This window comes from Salmo trutta, chromosome 33, assembly GCF_901001165.1.
Source record: "Salmo trutta chromosome 33, fSalTru1.1, whole genome shotgun sequence".
In the NCBI taxonomy this organism is placed as follows: domain Eukaryota; kingdom Metazoa; phylum Chordata; class Actinopteri; order Salmoniformes; family Salmonidae; genus Salmo; species Salmo trutta.
This window is the reverse complement of record NC_042989.1, coordinates 19,389,989-19,409,929: the sequence shown is the minus strand read 5'-3', so window position 1 is coordinate 19,409,929 and position 19,941 is coordinate 19,389,989.

Genomic DNA, 19,941 nt, shown 5'->3' with positions numbered 1-19,941 from the left:
ATACAGTGAGCTCCAAAAGTATTGGGACAGTGACAGTTTTGTTGTTGTTTTGGCTCTGTACTCCAGCACTTTGGATTTGAAATAATACAATGAATATGAGGTTAAACTGCAGATTGTCAGTTTTAATACTAAGGCAGGAAGATGAAGAGAGGTTTTCCTTAAAAGCACACTTACAAGCACTATCAGCCACAAATATCATATCAGCTCTCACTTCACTTAATCCTGCTAGACAGACAGTCAGGCACACACACACACGCCTACCTAAACAGCATACACACAGATGCTGTTTATTTTCTGTAGGTGAATGTTATTTTCTGGTTATATGGACGTTATGCAGTGTGTGTTGTGCTTTATGCATCCATTATCATGTGTTGTGGCGTTGGCCAGGTAGACCACCTGTCTCATGAGCCACACCCTCTGAACACCCAGGTGTCATCACAGCCATGTCAGCAGCAGCGGTGGTGGGAGGACGTCCTTGCATTGCTTTGGATGCCACTTGGCAGACAGGAAAGGACACAGCCAACTTCATTATCCCACAATAACAGGCTAATTATTGTGTTTGTTAGTAACAAATCACAGCACAACAGACAGCATGTCCCTGTCCTGTTCTGAGCATCTTAATTACTTTCCCACTCTCTCTCTCATCCTCTCTCTCTCTCATCCTCTTTCTCTCTCTCCCTCTCTCTCATCCTCTCTCTCTCTTCCTTTCTCCCTCTCTCTGTTGCCGCTGCTGCTGTTGTTATTTTGCATATAAAAGGCAACAGCTAATTGTCTGGCCTATAAATATTCGGCATGCAATTAGCGTCCTGGCCTGCCTTTGCGTTGCGTTATCACCTTGCCGTTTGGAGCACGGTGCAGAGCGCACACTCAATTCTCCGTATCTAATGGGAGTTTGATAGCAACACAGACCACTTTGTTTCCAGTAACAAACGACACTCCATCCTCTCGCTCTTCCAGGTTAGCTTTGAGAGGCGAGCACATCTGCATCGTCACTTGAGAGAGGGAGAAGGCAGGGTTTAATGCAGCACAGATGATACCTCTGGAGGTGCGTTGAGCATGGAGCACTAACGGTTGTCTCACTGTTCTACTCCATCTCCATGTGGTTAGGATGAGATGAGGAGCATGGCAGTATATCAAACTGCTGAGCCTGTCACTCTTCACTGTGGCTGCCTTTCCACATACAGACGTAGGATCTTAATTTGATCCAGGAAATTCAGATGAGCTTTGTGATATACATAGATTCTCGAAAACGCACGGTTATATGAATAATATTGCACTTTTCATGTAGCCTACTTTTGGCCAGCTAATAGCCTAACCAGCAATCAAGCAACATTATGGACTTTGAAATCCTGTTGCTGCAGGATTATTTTGCTGTGACAATATACAGCCTTCAGAAAGCATTCTGACTTATTCCGCATTTTCTTGTGATAGAGCCTGAATTCAAAACTGATTCTTCTCACCCACCTAAACACAATTCCTACCCCGTAACGACAGAGTGAAAACATGTTTTTAGAAATGTTTGCAAATTTAAATACAGAAATATCTCATTTACATAAGTATTCACATCCCTTGGTCAATACTTTGTAGAAACACCTTCAGCAGTGATTACAGCTGTGAGTCTTTCTGGGTAAGTCTCAAAGAGCTTTCCACACCAGGATTGTGCAACATTTGCCAATTATTATTTTCAAAATTCTATAAGCTCTGTCAAATTGGTTGTTGATCATTGTTAGAAAACCATATTCAGGTCTTGCCATAGATTTTCAAGTAGAAAAGAACTGTAACTCAGCCTCTTGGTAAGCAACTCCAGTGTAGATTTGCCGATGTGTTTTAGGTTATTGTCCTGCTGAAAGGTGAATTCATCTCCCAGTGTTTGGTGGAAAGCAGACTGAACCAGGTTTTCCTCTAGGATTTTGACTGTGCTTAGCCATTCCCCAGTCCTTATATTCATTTTAAAAAATCACGTTAAACACTATTATTGCACACAGTCTATGCAATGTATTATGTGACTTGTTAAGCAAATGTAAAATCCTGATCTTATTTAGGCTTGCCCTAACAAAGGGGTTGAATACTTAACGACTCAAGACATTTCAGCTTTTCATTTGTAATTCAATTATGATTTTTTTTTTTAACATAGGGGTATTGTGTGCAGGCCAGTGACACAAAATCTCAGTTTAATCAATTTGAAATTCAGGCTGTAACACAACAAAATGTGTAAGGTCAAGAGATGTGAAGACTTTCTGAAGGCACTGTAGGTCAAATTAAGATGCATCTGTATTGCTCTGCATTCACTCCCAATGCAGATGAAATGTAGATACTTGAAGACAATTACATTGATGACTTAAAAATATTGTTTTGCTAGATGAGAAATAATTTATCTTACAAACTGAGAATTGGGAGCTATTGCCATCACTCACTGGTATTGTCCTTTAGAGAGATGGCAACAAGGAAAAGAAGGAGGAGCTTGAGAAGGGAAGGTTCTAAAGGCCAAAGCAGGCTGCCACACTAGTCCCTCCACCTCACCTAAAATCAAAGAGAGAGAGGGAGAGGGGGAGAGGGGGAGAGGGCGGAGGGGGGGTGGGAGGATGGAGCAAGGAGCCTTCACGGATGATTGCAGCCCAGTTTGAGCTGCTAAAGTGCAGACGTGAACCTCTTTCATCTCCCTTCAGGGTCACTGTCCATGGAGGGAATGAACCTGTCATCTCACTTTGCCACACCAACCTACCCCACTCCCCCACCTGCTCACAATGCCCCCCATGCCCTCCCCCCAGCAGCCCAGTCAAGCTTTGCCCAGGGCTGGGAGGGAGCAGTGCTATGCTACGGGCAGCAGAGTGTGAAGGCATCACACAGACCCTGGGAGGCCATGGAGAGTCAGAGGCCCCATTCACACTGACTGAGATCAGGGGAACCATGGAGAGAGGCACTTCGGGAAAAGTCACACTGACTTCAACATGCACGGTTTGAAGGAAAAGTCCAAAACACGGCTGAGCGGAGAAAAGGGTGGAGTAAGGGGATGGAGAGTCAGTGAGAGAAAGGAAGAGAGGAAACAGAAGATGGATCAGAGGAGGAACAATAAAGAAAGTAGCTGAGGAGCAAGAAGAGAAGTCCAGATGAAAGTTGACACGAGTAGAAGAAGTAGAAAAAAATAAATGAAAGAAAATGGAGAGGCATGAGACAATCATACTCCACATAGTTAAGGAAACCCAAATCATGAAAGGAATACACAGAGAATAGAAGAGGTGGAGTCTGAGTTGAGGGAGTCTGTGCTGACCCCTGTCTGGCTGGAGAGGCTAGCTGGAGCCTAGCGCCTTGTTAGAGGCAGGATCCACAGGGCTACTAATTGGGACGACTGGGGCCATGTGGTCTGGTCTGGTCTGGTGAGAGAAGAGAGGGGAGTCAACCGCGAGAGATAGATGCCAGGGGGGCTGGAGGGGGAGTGGTTGGTTGCTGGGGGGGCGGGGGGGTTGGGGCGTTGGTGAAGGGGGCTTTCCAAGTCACATGAAAGTTTGTGAGGATGAATGTACCGTAATTAGATTAATAAGTGGCTTAATTTATCGCAGCAGAGGATATCAGCGGCTTCACATTAGAGGCAGACTAGAAGATTAGCCCCGATCGCCGTTTTCAAAACACGATTAGCCCCCTAGCACAAAGACCAGGCTCTTTCACAGGTTCCTACCCAAAGGCCCCGGGATTAGAGAAACATGTTGAATAATCAGCACTGGCCCTGCATGCTCCTCTCAACTCTGCACTGGCCAGGGGGAGCTCCACCCTTTACCCCCGCCCAGCCCAACACACAACACTTATTAATTAGGCTATTATAAGGCCAATTACAGTGAGGAGAGGCTGTCCATCACTGCTATGTTGCCTTGTGATGTCCTGTGTTGCCCTGTGTTGCCCTGTATTGCCCTGTGTTTCCTTGTCTTGCCCTGTGTTGCCCTGTATTGCCCTGTCTTTCCATGTGTTTCCCTGTCTTGCCCTGTGTTGCCCTGTGTTGCCCTGTGTTGCCCTGTGTTTCTCTATGTTGCACTGTTTCCCTGTGTTTCCCTGTGTTGCCCTGTGTTTCTCTATGTTGCTCTGTGTTTCCCTGTGTTGCCCTGTGTTTCCTGTGTTGCATTGTGTTTTCCTGTGATGCCCTGTGTTTCTCTGTGTTGCACTGTGTTGCACTGTGTTGCCCTGTGCCATAGGGTTCAACACACTGTACACCTTCTGATTGTTCACTTTCTCCACACTGCTCCTTGTTCCCACTCCATGTATCCATCACCCCTCCCATTCAAAAAGCTTGTCACTTTGAGTAATGACAATGCATAATGAACGAATAATAATGAGTTACTAACAGTCTCTAATGAACCAATTTCGTTAACAACTAAAATGAGTGTACACCCCCGAGCGACAGTTGACTAAGGCGTCAATCCCAGTCAATCACTGTGTTGGTGAGTGCGTGGCCACTAAATAATCTGGTTACCCAGGGGCCCTTGGGGACACACAGCTTCATGGCTAATTGATTGTCCCCTCCAATCTCCTCCAGAATGTCAATAAAGACCCCAGCATATGTTCACCACAGCCCTTTCCACATGCGTCATGAATGCAGCTCTCCTCTCCTCACTAAGCTTTAGATCCGTTGAGCCTTTACATCCTGTACAACCGGCCTGTTTGGCCGTTAAGCCAAGATCTTTACAGAGTATAGCCCATCTACAGTAGGACTGTGATGTGTATCACACCATATCCTGGTCAGGTATTCTTCAGGTATACCTCTAAGGTGTTCATGAAGAGCATTGAGGTATGCATGCAATACATCTGTTTTACCAGGTTTTTAGAGCGAGACAGAGCAAGTCAATCATCTTGCATTCACATCTTTGTATGATAGCTGGTGGGTTTAGGGCCAGGTCTAAGTCTGAAATCGAGACCTAGAGATCCAGTGATTAATATGTGCCCCATGTTCACCAGCTAATGTTTATAAATTGCTCAGCTGTCGCCACCTTGACAGAAAGATGAGCCCTGTTTACCTTTGAAAGCCGCTAACTTTTACATTTCCTGCTGCTGTGCCGCCACCATGGGCCGATTATCCTGAGTGACTATGCAGCTCCATGCATTGGTGATAATATGCGCAGAGTCAACATGTCCCACAGACTGAGCTCGCTGGCTGGTGCAGGCTCCACACCCACTCCCCCTGACCCCCCTCCACACAGGTCACTGACACACCTCCCCACAACTGGGGGTGTTGGGGGGGGGGTCTACAGAATCGTGACTGAGTACGAGGCATGGGTCTCGGTGTGTGTATGTGGAGATCTGAAACTCACACACAACACACACACTCACACAGTCCCTTGTGATTGACACACTGCTTCAGCTACAGGTAAGCACTTCGTTGGACAGTGTACTGTATACCATGGGTATCCTGTAGATACGACTAATACAACTTGAAACTTGAACTGCTCACACTCACCTGGGTGGCTGAAAAGTACCTTTTGAACAACTGAAATATTAGAGATGATATTTTCGGGACAGAGAGCATCATTTATTTTTCAGGTGTGTAATAGTTCTTCAATAAGGTTGAAACAAGTGATATAATAAACCCTGTCACTTGCATCAGCAAATTTAGAGTCGAAGGGTATATGAACTGTCAGGTGTCAGTTATCAGTCCAAATAACCACATCAATCTGTTTCTGACCCACTAATCTCCCATGCTAAACCTGTATAATACTCCCCAAGATCTTTATTCTACTATATTAGTTCAAATATAGTCATTTTAGTAAAAAATAAAGCTTAAAGGGGCTTTGTAAAAATGTATTTCGACCTAAAATGCCATACATGGCAGGTAGCCTAGCGGTTAAGAGTGTTGGGCCAGTAACCGAAAAGTTGCTGGTTTGAATCCCCAAGCTGAAGAGGTGAAAAAACTGTCGATGTGACCTTGAACAAGGCACTTAACCCTAATTGCTCCTGTACGTCGCTCTCAAAAAGAATGTCTGCTAAGTGACAAAAAATCTAAATGTAAATAGGGAGATTAAAAGGGGTGGATGTAGGTGTGAAGAGGCATGGTACTTGGTACTTACACAGGCAGGACCACACAATCATGAGGACTGAGGGCAAACTGTCAGTTGGTCATGTTAACTTCTATGGGCTACGTGGGACGCTAGAGACCTGCAGGACACAGCCAGTGAAATATCAGGGCGGCAAATTCAAAACAACAAAATCTCATAATTCAAATTTCTCAAACATACAACTATTTTACACCATTTTAAAGATACACTTGTCCTTAAACCAACCACATTGTCCGATTTCAAAAAGGCTTTACGGCGAAAGCATAAAGTTAGATTATGTTTGGACAGAGCGTCAACAAGAAAAACCACACAGCCATTTTCCAAGCAGGAGAGGCGTCACAAAAAACAGAAATACAGCTAAAATGAAGCACTAACCTTTGACGATCTTCATCAGATGACACTCCTAGGACTCAATGTTACACAATATATGTATGTTTTGTTCGATAAAGTTCATATTTAGATCCAAAAAACCCATTTTACATTGGCGCGTGATGTTCAGAAAATATTTTGCCTCCAAAACTTCCGGTGAATGAGCACAACAATTTACAAAAATACTCATCATAAACGTTGATAAAATATTAAACTGTTATTCAAAGAATTATAGATAAACATCTCCTTAATGCAACCGCTGTGACAGATTTCAAAAAAGCTTCACGGGTAAAGCACACTTTGCAATAATCTGAGTACAGCGCTCAGAAACCCAAACCAGCAATACAGATACCTGCCATTTTGGAGTCATCTAAAATCATAAATAGCATTATAAATATTCACGTACCTTTGATGATCTTCATCAGAATGCACTCTCAGGAATCCCAGGTCCACAATAAATGTTGTTTTGTTCGATAAAGTCCATAATTTATGTCCAAATACCTCCTTGTTGTTTGCGTGTTCAGTAAGCTACTCCAAATGTAGGAAGCTCGCCGAAAATTTCACGCCAAAAAGTCAAAAAAAGTTATATTTACGTTTGTAGAAACATGTCAAACGTTGTATAGCATCAATCTTTAGGGCCTTTTTAACATAAAACTTCAATAATATTCCAACCGGACGATTCCAATGTCTTGAAAAATGTTTTGGAACACAGCTGCCTCATCACGTGAATGCGCGCCACTGAAGTCATGTCATTTTCAGAGTCACCAACTTCCCGGCCTTCTTGTTCGCTCTCTGTTCACTGCAAAAGCCTGAACAAGGTTCTAAAGACTGTTGACATCTAGTGGAAGCCTTAGGAAGTGCAAAATTAACCCTAAGTCACTATGTGTTAGATAGGCAATGACTTGAAAAGACTACAAGCATCAGATTTCCCACTTCCTGGTTGGATTTTTCTCAGGTTTTTGCCTGCCATATGAGTTCTGTTATACTCACAGACATCATTCAAACAGTTTTAGAAACTTCAGAGTGTGTTCTATCCAGATCTACTAATGATATGCAAATATTTGACTCTGGGCCCGAGTATTAGGCAGTTTACTCTGGGCACGCTTTTCATCCGAAAATGAAAATACTGCCCCCTATACCTTAAAAAGTTAACCTTTGTCCTAGGAAAGGAAGGGAGTGGTGGCTCTAAGACATAGGCACATCACATTCTAACCAGTAAGAGAAGATACAAACACAGCTAAACCAGTTTCTTCATGTCAGCCTCTTGCTATGTGTGCACATCTTACCTTTATGGTTGACCAGCCCACTGTCACCTGCCAGTGGCTCCTCCACCTGTCTCAATCCCCAGACTTACCTGTGCCAACCCAGGCCCAGACCATCTGTGTACGATACAGGAGTGTTCCCTCAGCACTGCCTCAACACCACATCACACCATGTTAGTTAGATAGCAGCTGCTCCGCTCTGTAAAGAACAAGAAATGTCTCCTAGTGAACAAACGAGGGAAAAACAAACAACCCCGGGGTTGATCAGGCCATGTGCAGTGTGCGGCGCGGCCCAGCCCTGCTCCGCTCCGCTAGTCTTCCACAGCAGCTCGCCTTCGCCACGCAGCAATTAGAACCCATGCCATCAGGCAGACAGCTGGTGGACCTCCTCTGGGAATGCCAATTAAGTTTGTAAAACATTTAAACAACAAAACTGTACAAGAGAAAGCATCACACGGAGGCAATCGTCCCCACAACTCCCCACAGTACTCACCATGACCCCCTGGCCCCCCCATCTGCAGCAGCCAACAGGAAATATCACCTAAACACACACAAACCCCAGAGAGAAGGGAATATGCTCACAGAAATACATGAATATTAAATCAAGCACATTGATTATGTTATTGTGATGTGCTGTAATAGTGAATTAAGTGTGAATGTTTTATTCATAAGTTGTGATAAATAATTCACATTTTGGTAACACTTTATCTTGATAGTCCATCTGTAGATGCTGTACAGGCTATCAGTAACATGTCTGTTGACTTTCAACAAGAAATGATCTGTATTCCATCTACAGATGTTCAGCAAACTATCTGTAGACTATCAGCCGCATTTTAACAGCATGTCTGTAGCCTTTCAGTAGCATCTCAACAGTATGCCTCATCAACAAGGTAGTCTATAGTCCGTCTATAGATACTCAACAAACCATCTATAGACTATCAGCAGCATTTCAACAGCGTGTCTGTAGCCTGCCGTATAGCATGTTACCCATGACCTATGTCCAAGTGCCTTGAACGCTATGACAAGCACACATCAACTCTGCCATTGTTGTCATCTTATGCCACACACAGAGTTACAGTGAACCATGAAGGCTACTTCAAAGTCTTTTACACTCATGCCTGATCAAGTTGCTCTGTAAGGCTTGTCCAAATGGTAACTAGATTTTTTTTGGCCTTGGGAAAGAAGCAGGGTAGGGATTAGAATAATATGTAAGTAGCTTTCTGAAAATTGAGCCCTTGGGTAGGAAGAGAATATGGTGGCCCTCAGCAAGACTGTGACCCACGCTCTCACCCTAAAACGCAATGCTCGGAGACGTAGAACACTTATCCGGATAGCCCACTCCATGTTGTTTCAGTGAGACGCACCAGGAAGTGTCAGACAGAGTGACAGCGTGAGTAACTAATTGAGACAGGAGGCGAGAAAAGATCCGCTCAGCTCTTTTGGTAAATTGGAAGGGAAATGGATGCCCCCTCCTCATATCCAATCCCCAATCCCCCCCACGCACCCCTATCCCTGCTCAGGGCATCTCTATCAATGTTAATTAGCTATGCAATGATTAATTTGGGAGTTAAATTAAGTTATTTAATGTAATCTGTGTTTCCTTTGAAAGATCTTTATGTCAATACCACTCTGTTTGAATTCCTGTAGGACAACATTGTCTCCCAGAGAGAGGAAGGAGATGCTGGAGGAGAGTCAGAGAGAAAGAGAAAGAGAGAGAGAGAGAGAGAGAAAAAGACAGACAGACAGACAGACAGACAGACAGACAGACAGACAGACAGACAGACAGACAGACAGACAGACAGACAGACAGACAGACAGACAGACAGTTGCCTATCTATAATGACTGTTGCTTATTCATGGCTGTGGCAATCATGGTTATTCTTTAACCAAAGCCAAGTTTTTAACTAACACAAGGTACCATTGACAGGGTGATGATGTCACGGTTCCACTAAGAATATGACTATATCATCACCACTATATCATGACACGAATAACTTAACAGTGGTGTAAAGTACTTAATCTTGACTAGAACCAAAAAATGTGATCATATTACTCCAGTGCTAGCCTCTCTACACTGGCTTCCTGTTAAGGCAAGGGCTGATTTCAAGGTTTTACTGCTTATCTGCAAAGCATTACATGGACTTGCTCCTACCTATCTTTCTGATTTGGTCCTGCCGTACATACCTACACGTACGCTACGGTCACAAGACGCAGGCCTCCTTATTGTCCCTGGAATTTCTATGCAAACAGCTGGAGACAGGGCTTTCCCCTATAGAGCTCCATTTTAATGGAATGGTCTGCCTATCACTGTGAGAGACGTAGACTCTGTCTCAACCTCAAGACTCATCTCTTCAGTAGGTCCTATGATTGAGTGAAGTTTGGCCCAGGGGTGTGAAGGTGAACGGCAAGGCACTGGAGCAACGAACCGCCCTTGCTGTCTCTGCCTGGCCGGTTCCCCTCTCTCCACTGGGATTTTCTGCCTCTGACCCTATTAAGGGGGTTGAGTCACTGGCTTACTAGTGCTCTTCCATGCCGTCTGTAGGAGGGGTGCATCACTTGAGTGGGTTGAGTTACAGACGTGATTTTCCTGTCCGGTTTTGCGTCCCTCGGGCTTGTGCGGTGGAGGAGATCTTCGTGGGCTATACTCGGTCTTGTCTCAGGGTAGCAAGTTGGTGGTCTGTTGATATCCCTCTAGTGTTGTTGTGGGGGCTGTGCTTTGGAAAAGTGGGTGGGGTTATATCCTGCCTGGTTGGCCCTGTCCGGGGGTATTGTCGGACGGGGCCACAGTGTCCCCCCTCCCCGTCTCAGTCTCCTGTATCTATGCTGCAATAGTCTGTGCGGAGGGGCTAGGGTCTGCGCTATCTGCTGTAATTATCCTGTCTTATCTGGTGTCCTGTGTGAACGCAAGTATGCTCCCTCTAATTCTCTCTCTCTCCTTCTCCCCTCTCCCGGAGGATCTGAGCCCTAGGACCATGCCTCAGGACTACCTGGCCTGATGACTCCTGGCTGTCCCCAGTCTACCTGGTCCTGCTGCTGCTCCAGTTTCAACTGTTCTGCCTGCAACTATGGAACCCTGACCTGTTCACCGGACGTGCTACCTTGTCCCGAACCTGCTGTTTTTGACTCTCTCTCTCTCCCGCACCTGCTGTCTCGACCTCTGAAGGACACTGCTGGTCATCTATGAACGTTTGAACATCTTGAAGAATAATCTCCAACCGGCACAGCCAGAAGAGGACTGGCCACCCCTCAGAACTGGGTTCCTCTGTAGGTTTCTTCCCAGGTTCCTGCCTTTCTAGGGAGTTTTTCCTAGCCACCGTGCTTCTACATCTGCATTGCTTGCTGTTTGGGGTTTTAGGCTGGATTTCTGTACAGCACTTTGTGACATCTGCTGATGTAAAAAGGGCTTTCTAAATACATTTGATTGATTAATTCAAAATACTTTAAAGTACTACTTAGTTCGTTTTTTGAGATAGCTGTACTTTACTATTGATATTTTTGACTACTTTTACTTTTACTTCACTACATTCCCAAAGAAAATAATGTATATAATGTATATTTAACTCTTCACATTTTCCTGACAAAGTACTCATACATTTCGAATGCTGAGCAGGACAGGTAAATGGTCAAACTCACGCATTTATCCAGAGAACATCCCTGGTCATCCCTACTGCCTCTGATCTGGCGGATTCACTAAACACACATGCTTAGTTTGTAAATTATGTCTTAGTGTTGGAGTGTGCCCCTGGCTATCTGTAACTAAAAATATATATATATATATATATATATATATATATATACAATTGTGCCATCTGGTTTGCTTAATTTAAGGAATTTGAAATTATTTATACTTTTACTTTTACTTTGATACGTAAGTATATTTTTGAAATTACATTTACTTTTGATACTTAAGTATATTTAAAACCAAATACTTGTACACTTTTACTCAAGTAGTATTTCACTGGGTAACTTTCACTTTTACTTGAGTCATTTTCTATTAAGGTATCTTTACTTTCACTCAGGTATGACAATTTTGTACTTTTCCACCACTGTGACTTAAATATGACAGGTGGAAGCAGGTGGAATGTCTGCAGTTGACTATTCCAGACAGAGGAGCAGTGAGACCTGCTTTCCTATAAGAACTGTACCATTATAATAGGAATTGGAGGTTAAATAGCACGTTGACCCCAGCTTACGGCAGGGGTTAACTAGAAAAACACCACTAAAACCCACTTCAGTGTTCATTCATAGGCCTATAGTACACTGTGCATATCTATCTATTCAGCCCAGTCTCACTCTGCTCACCTTTTTTTCCTCCCACAATGCCTTTCTCTCCTTCCTGGTTTGATCTCAAGCTAACAAAAGATGAGTATGGCTATTCATTTCATCCACAGCAGAAGCAGCACACATACAACAGCTGACAGACCATAACTGTCTGGCTTCTGCTTCTCAAATGCACATACCTTCTTGACTGGAAATATAGGGCAGGCAGGCAGTTGCCCATAAACAACTGCCACCATAGCACTAATAGTATCAGTTCTGGTCGTGTTTAGGAACTGATCCCCTGTGTTGTGGCCACTGGAGGCACTGTATTCACACACAGTGACACAGAGTATGGTCTGCTGCCATGTCTGACCCAGATAATAGCCCACTAAATCTAACAGTCTCTTATAAATCAAGAGCCCCAATCAGTCCATTAAACAGTTTCATCCTCCATGTCTCTGTGCCTTTCTCCCTCCCTCACTATCACTCTTTCTCTCTCACTCTCTCTCTCTCTCTCTCACTCTCATTTCTGTGGTTATCTGATGATCTCTCTCCCACGGATGACACAGGAGGAGTAAAGCAATGCAGGCGCTGACAGCTTCAACATTTTCATTACAATTTCTGCTCAGTTAATGATCACTTATCACAGTGTTAACTGTCAGAGTGGGTGTGGAGGAGCAAGGAGGGGTCCATGTATTTAATGGCGTGGAAATAGAGGACGTAATGTTGATAATGGAAGATGACTTTGATTTGACATTAAATGAATGTTTGGAAATTGTTCATTTCTTCTTAATTTCCTAAAAGGCAGGCCATTATTTATTTGTATACAGATATCCCTCCAAGAGAGCTTTGTTTTTAAATCTAATCCCCCACCCCTCTAACACAAGAATCACAACAACTAATGGGCTCCAATGTATACAATGAGGGACATTAATATATATGTAAATTAGTAGAGGAAACAGTGCCTCTTCAGTTTGAGTCATTTGTGTCACCTGTGTAACCTTGTTCCTATAATGATGCAAAATAAAGAACCAAAATAGACATGGATTTTTAAGTAGTTCCTCTGTGCATGGTATATAGTGTTTGTATTTGGGGCGCAATTTTGTGCTTGTTACAGTGTGTGCTTGTTCCCCCTAGCAGGTTCAGTGGTGGTGGTGGTGGTGTGGTGTGGTGTGGTGTGGTGTGGGGGGGGTATGCAGGTCGGCTGTTCAAAGCCACTCTGTGCATTGTTGGGCAGTAGGGGATTAGGTCTCTCCAGGCTGCAGAATTTGCCTTCTAATTAAAAGGGATAAAGAAGTAGAAAATAGCAAGGGGCTCTACTGTAGAGAGAGAGTGGGGGAGGAGAGGAGAAATGGTGAAAAGAGGGATAGAAGTTTGTACTCTCACCACTGATGCTTGATCACAAGACCATGCAAGACTGAGTCTGCCTCTTTTCTCTCTCTCTCTCTCTCTCTCTCTCTCTCTCTCTCTCTCTCTCTCTCTCTCTCTCTCTCTCTCTCGCTCTCTTTTCTCTCTCTCTCTCTCTCGCTCTCTTTTCTCTCTCTCTCTCGCTCTCTTTTCTCTCTCTCTCGCTCTCTGTCTCTCTCTCTATCTCTCTCTCCCTCTCTCTCGCTCTCTGTCTGTCTGTCTCTCTCTCCCTCCCTGGCACTACATGTACATGTACATTTCAACATGTTGCAGACAGCTGAAGGACTTTCTGAAGAGTTTGAGGGTCTAGGTTGCTGTTCAACATGTTGCAGACAGCTGAAGGACTTTCTGAAGAGTTTGAGGGTCTAGGTTGCTGTTCAACATGTTGCAGACAGCTGAAGGACTTTCTGAAGAGTTTGAGGGTCTAGGTTGCTGTTCAACATGTTGCAGACAGCTGAAGGACTTTCTGAAGAGTTTGAGGGTCTAGGTTGCTGTTCAACATGTTGCAGACAGCTGAAGGACTTTCTGAAGAGTTTGAGGGTCTAGGTTGCTGTTCAACCTGGTTCAGGCTGGTTGCAATTGTCTCTGGTGAAGAGGACTGGAGAGGCACCTTGACGATATCAAGTGCTGTATAAATGAATGGTTTGCCTACCTGTAAAAGCTGCAGTCAGAGCTCCATGGGGTTAGGCCTGGGGGGTGATGGGGGCCTCTACATGCTGTAGGGGGAACCCAGCATGTGTTTTCATTCAACCCCTCCACTCCAATGTCCAGCCCTCCCTCTCCCTACCCCTCCTGTCAGCAGGCTGCTGTTTGTTACTCTGTCCTCCGGCAGGGGTCCAGCGCTCCCTGGGAACCCCACAAACGGGGGCCGAGGTTTAAGCACGCACAGCGGCCCGACTCTTTTCCCCAGAGCCCTGGGAGGCTAACGACGTACCAGCTGACAACTAGACCACCTCCCTCCCTCACTCCTCCTGCCTATCACCCTTTTGGCCAGCTATGTAGTATATTGCTGTGTAGTCTTAGCCACTACAACCCACGGAACCCCTGTTTCTCCAACCTGTAAACTCCATCCCAAACAGTGCTGCTGGACCTCATTATGGAGGTGGTGTTTGGTAGCTAACATCCATCCCTGCTCACTCAGCTTTAAACTCCTTGGCAATCCCATCCCATTTGGAGTGTGTGACGAGTTCCATTCTCCATCAGCTACCTGATCAAGGGCCCTCGGTAAAGCAGCCCCGGTAAAGCAGCCCCGGTAAAGCAGCCCCGGTAAAGCAGGCCCGGGTAAAGCAGCCCCGGTAAAGCAGCCCCGGTAAAGCAGGCCCTGGTAAAGCAGCCCCGGTAAAGCAGGCCCCGGTAAAGCAGGCCCCGGTAAAGCAGGCCCCGGTAAAGCAGGCCCTGGTAAAGCAGGCCCGGTAAAGCAACCCTGGTAAAGCAGCCCCGGTAAAGCAGGCCCTGGTAAAGCAGCCCCGGTAAAGCAGGCCCCGGTAAAGCAGGCCCTGGTAAAGCAGCCCCGGTAAAGCAGGCCCTGGTAAAGCAGGCCCCGGTAAAACAGGCCCAGGAATGAGCAGGTACAGATTTGGGGTGAAAGAATCTGTGGTGAGCCAAGGAGAAGATGAAATGTCAGCCAAGCTCCCCCTCACCCCCTCTCCACTGGTGTCCTGAAGGGAAATATAGGGGGGAGGGGATGAGGAGGCCGGTGGCACAGTGGTGGCTGAGCCATCTTGTCTTCATAGCAGGACAAGCACATTCAACCGTGTGCTCTCCACCCTCCCATCTTATTCCAGACTCCTCTATTACCCTCCACGGAAATCCATCAAAAGGCCTCTCTCGCCCCCTGCCCCCTTCCTTGGAATAGCGCTCTCCGCTGGTGTCTTTTCTTCTCTAAGGAGCAGGGATGGGTCCAGGGCATCGCAGCCTTTCCAGGCATCCAAATTAATTTGTGTCTGGGCAGCTACATAAGCAGCACGGGGCTATTTGATGAGAGTGTAGGGCAATGACATGCATTGGCAGTCATGCCTTGATCTCTTGCTTTCTCTCCCTGTCACTCTCTGCCTCACCAATAGTATATGCCAGGCCCATGCCAGCCTCGTCTTCATGGGTGGGCACATCGAGACACTCAGGACAAAAACCAACCACTTCACTTGTCTGACTAGGTAGCCGTGGATTAATTGGCGTGACTGAGAGTGGAATACAGTGTGAGAGTGTGATACAGTCTCTGCAGATTTATTTATTGTTTTAAACAATATCAGCTATGAGAAAATTAAGTAATGCGGATAAATGTTTAATCAACTGAATACTAAAAACTTGTGACGTCCTCCTCACTAAATAACAAAATGAGAGAAAATGTAATATTCCATTTATTAATTTCTAAGCCCGAATCCTCTTTTCAAATGTTCTGTATCAATACTTCAAAAAAGATACATTTAATAATAATTAATAGGCTAAGGACATCTACAAAACAGCATTATTTTAGTATAGTGATAAATGGATGTCAAAGAGAACATGTGATTGAAGTGGTGATCCAAAGGAAACAGCCTAATTAGCACAACTAGATAATAAAGCAACTTACACGAATAATTATTGCATACAGCCATTCTACCAGCTGCACCCACAATTAACCTTTCTCAATTGGCGTTTCGCAATTTGAGTAAATCCTGTTATCAGCAAATATACCACATGGCACACATACTCATCCGCTCCTAACACTAGTCAAGGAAAGCTAAACACTGGTGACGGTCGGGAGGAGAGAACAACAAGACAAACAGCAGAGATCCACTTTCAGTAAACACCAGCCAAACACTTCTGTCTTCCCAATGGCTTAGAGGGGCGGGGATCAACTTTAGGTGGTAGCTGTGAATGTCATTGAACTACTTGTGTTTGCACAGGCTTAGTATTACTATGACAAGGCTTCTTTAAATATACAGTGAACGCTCCGGAATGCATTAGATCAACTCTACCCAAGGGGTTACTTTAAGAAATGGTCCTCTCTGCATCAAAGTTATGAAATTGACAGTAACCTAAAGCAAATCAAACCTCCCAGCCTCAAGAGAGATGATAGAAAGTGAGCAGCATGGAACAGACAGAGAGAACCTCACCAAGACATTGCATATGTCTCATGGTCAAAGTATATTTCAAACAAAGACCAGGAGGACTGAACACACAGGCACATAAAATAGTGTCTGTGACATTTTGTCAAGAGGGCCAAAAACATACCAGTATCCTGGGACAAAGCAAAGTAACAAAAAAGATTCAGTATTCCTGAGAGCCGTTTTCCCAAAAAGCTTCTCCTTCATCCCAATTTGGCAGCCCTTGGCTCCATGCCCACTCACATTGTGTGGACTCACATGGGCCTGCCACTGTTGCCATGGGGACGTGTGGACCTGCGCTGGGCAGGCCCTGGAGGCAGAGTGGCCTGGTGGAGAGGTGGGGGTTATCATCACCAGCAGACTCTACTGGGTCCGATCCAGGGGCCTGGGCCCAGGAGGACAGCAGAGAGAAAGGAAAAGTGGATTCATGTCTTCTGCAACATCTCCATCTCACTGAGCTGGGTGGAAACCTTCACTGTTCTTGAGGGGCCTAGATGAGGCTTTGGGGTTGGGGCTCCATCGCGCAGGGTTCCGGCCTGTCCACTGGGGGCCGGCTGCCTTACTGCCTGAGGCCTGGGCCAGACGGGTTGGGCTGGGGTAGGGATGGGGTGGGGCGAGCTGGACCACAGCCCAGAGCGGTGACTGCCTGTCTGCCCAGGCGCTGGGCCACACTGCCACTCCTCCCTGGGCTCGTGCCCCTGCACTGGGTTTTCAAAGGGATGTGACAGGGGGGACTGGCTTTCCTTCTCCACCCCAAAACCGATGCCCCCTCCAACCACTTTCAGCCCCCGCTCCATCCCAACCCCCAAACGCTTCCCCAACAGCTTTTCTGTTTCAGCCCTGAGCCCAGGCTCCCTCTCACACTGTGCCTTTCCCACCACTGCTGCCTCACATTTGGGAGGAGAAGGGGGAGGTTGTGCTGCTACACTGAACCCATCTGCCCCATGTCTTACCATGCTGTGGACCATGATGCTGCAGTATGTCTCTCTGGGCACCTCCATGGCTTTGGCCAGTAGGCTAGATAGGCTACACTGGGCCTTTCCGTGCCCCCTCCCTCTCTCTCTGCCACATGAAGGCCTACACATTGACACTAATAATCTACACAGTAATTCAAAATGGACACCACAAAAATGGAACAGTACAAACAAATGGGCACAGTCAGAATAAATGGTGGTCAGTAGTGAGGGATGGTGGTCAATACAATACAAATCATTTGGGGTCCTTATGGCTGAGTTGGTAGAGCATGGCACTAGCAAAAGCCAGGATTGTAGATTCGATTCCCGGGGTCTGCATGACTGTAAATTCTTTGGATTAAATGGCATATATTAGGCTGTATTATTATATTATTATGAATGGTTTAGAATTTAGTAAGAGCAGGTTAGTCTCAAATCCCCAATATTTTGCTGTTTTTGTTAAAAACAGCCCATATTTAGTTATGATTCCAGATCTGAGATGAATAAGACTAAGTTCTGAGTTGTCTTCTCCATTTGGGAGAATACACCCCCTCATCTAGCTACTGGCCCATCACTAGGTATCATACAAGTGCAGAACCCAAGTGACATTGACAGGCTGCATTTCAATTGGCTCTGCTCCTCTGCGTCTCTCCCTCTCCTCTCTCTCTCTCTCCCTCGCTCTCTCTTTTCTCTCTTCATCGTTCCCCGCATGGCATTTCTCTGGCAGTCTCTCCTGTGAAATTCCTTCCCTCGTAGTCTCAGCAGTCCCACAGCCAGCCTCCCTGCCTGGCCGGAGCAGTGGCGATGGCTGTTATGGCGCTCCGCTCCCCCGGGGCCTGTCCCAGTCTGCAGCTCCAGCCTACACTGCATTCCACTAGCTGCTATCCAGTCCCCTCGGCAACCAGGAGAGGAGAGGAGAGGAGAGGAGAGGAGAGGAGAGGAGAGGAGAGGAGAGGAGAGGAGAGGAGAGGAGAGGAGAGGAGAGGAGAGGAGAGGAGAGGAGAGGAGAGGAGAGGAGGATACATAACAGTGGAATAGTTTCATTGATTTCAGTTAGGCATATATGACAGGACAACATGATGAAATTGTAACTTTTTATTGATTCATTATTAACACTTTATTAACACTCACTTCCATACATAACATGTACTGTACATATCCTAACTGTTGTGTTCTAGATCAAATTCAAATGTAAGTAGAGTATTATACTACACATACTACTCACAGTCTCAGCAGAGCCTTCAGAGATAGGGCTGTAGAAAAGAATATGTAACCTCCTAAAAACCCATTTGTGGTTCATATACTTCATTTTAGCAACATTTCAAAATATCAAGATGTATGGCATCAGTTGTCAACTGATCATTCACTATAAAGATGATACAACAACTGAACTAATAGCAGTCTCTTCTAGATCTTACAGAATGTGAGCTACAGTACAACTTTATTGGGACTTAGTAAATTGGGAGAGGGAGATGAGCCTTCAAGATAATCTCTCTGTTAGCAGTGTCTGTCCCTGGCCTGGACAGCTCAAGTAGCATCAGTACATGAGCTGGTTGCCCCCCCCCCCCCCCCAGGCCCCTCCCCTCCCTCCCTGGCCGGGCCGCCTCTGTGTTAACTCTCCTAATTACAGGGGAGGGGCTGACTGACGGGCCAGCCGTCCCATCTCAGATCCCCTCCAGGCCAGAGGCTGGGAACGCCACAAACACCCACCTAGCACTGTCTCCAAAATGTGACGGCAACAACGTCCAACTGTCATGGTGGAGCCTCGACTGGCAAAACCTGAGGGCCCAAAGAGAGATATTAAAGACATGAGAGGAATTGGCAGCGTCAGGGCTAACAGGGGGTACGCTTGAGAAGTCGAAGCAGGGAGCTGGGGGCATCGCCAAAGTGTCAGTCAAAGCAAAGTGGGGTTTGGACAAGGCACAAACACCGACTGACTGACTCACATAAGAGCACTTCTCTCTCATTCTCTTCTAACAGTAGTACCAGACAATGTATTCAAACAGGGTAGAGACCATGACTCTGATGGGAAACCAAGTTTGAAATATTTCACTGTCTTAAAAACAGTTACTATATTTGAGACACAAAGTACAATGTGTGTGTGTGTCTGTGTGTGTGTGTGTGTGTGTGTGTTACTCACATTCCTTCCAGGGAGGTATAATCTACTGGGGGTTTAAATGCTCCACTGCTGTTGGGGGGCCTAAGAGAATACCTCAAGGAACATGGTGGCTGACCTCCATCTCATATTCAGGTCAGATAACCAAAACAGCGCTGAGAGAGAGGTTAATATGGAAGAACCACTACTTAACTGGCTCTCCCAATGCCTGAGATCTCACCAATCCCTCCAAAACTCACCTCACTCCAGAGAGTCAAGACAAGAAAGCATTTGATAGAAATCATGAATAGTCACAGTTGTGTTAGCACGCTGGGCCCATTTCTCAAATGTATTATGGGGATTACACACTTTTTTTCACACAATGTTACATTTTCAAATGTGTTAAGAATGCTTCCCGGAATCCAATTCAAATCCTGGGTTACCAAATAAGCCTGAACAAATCCTCCACATTTA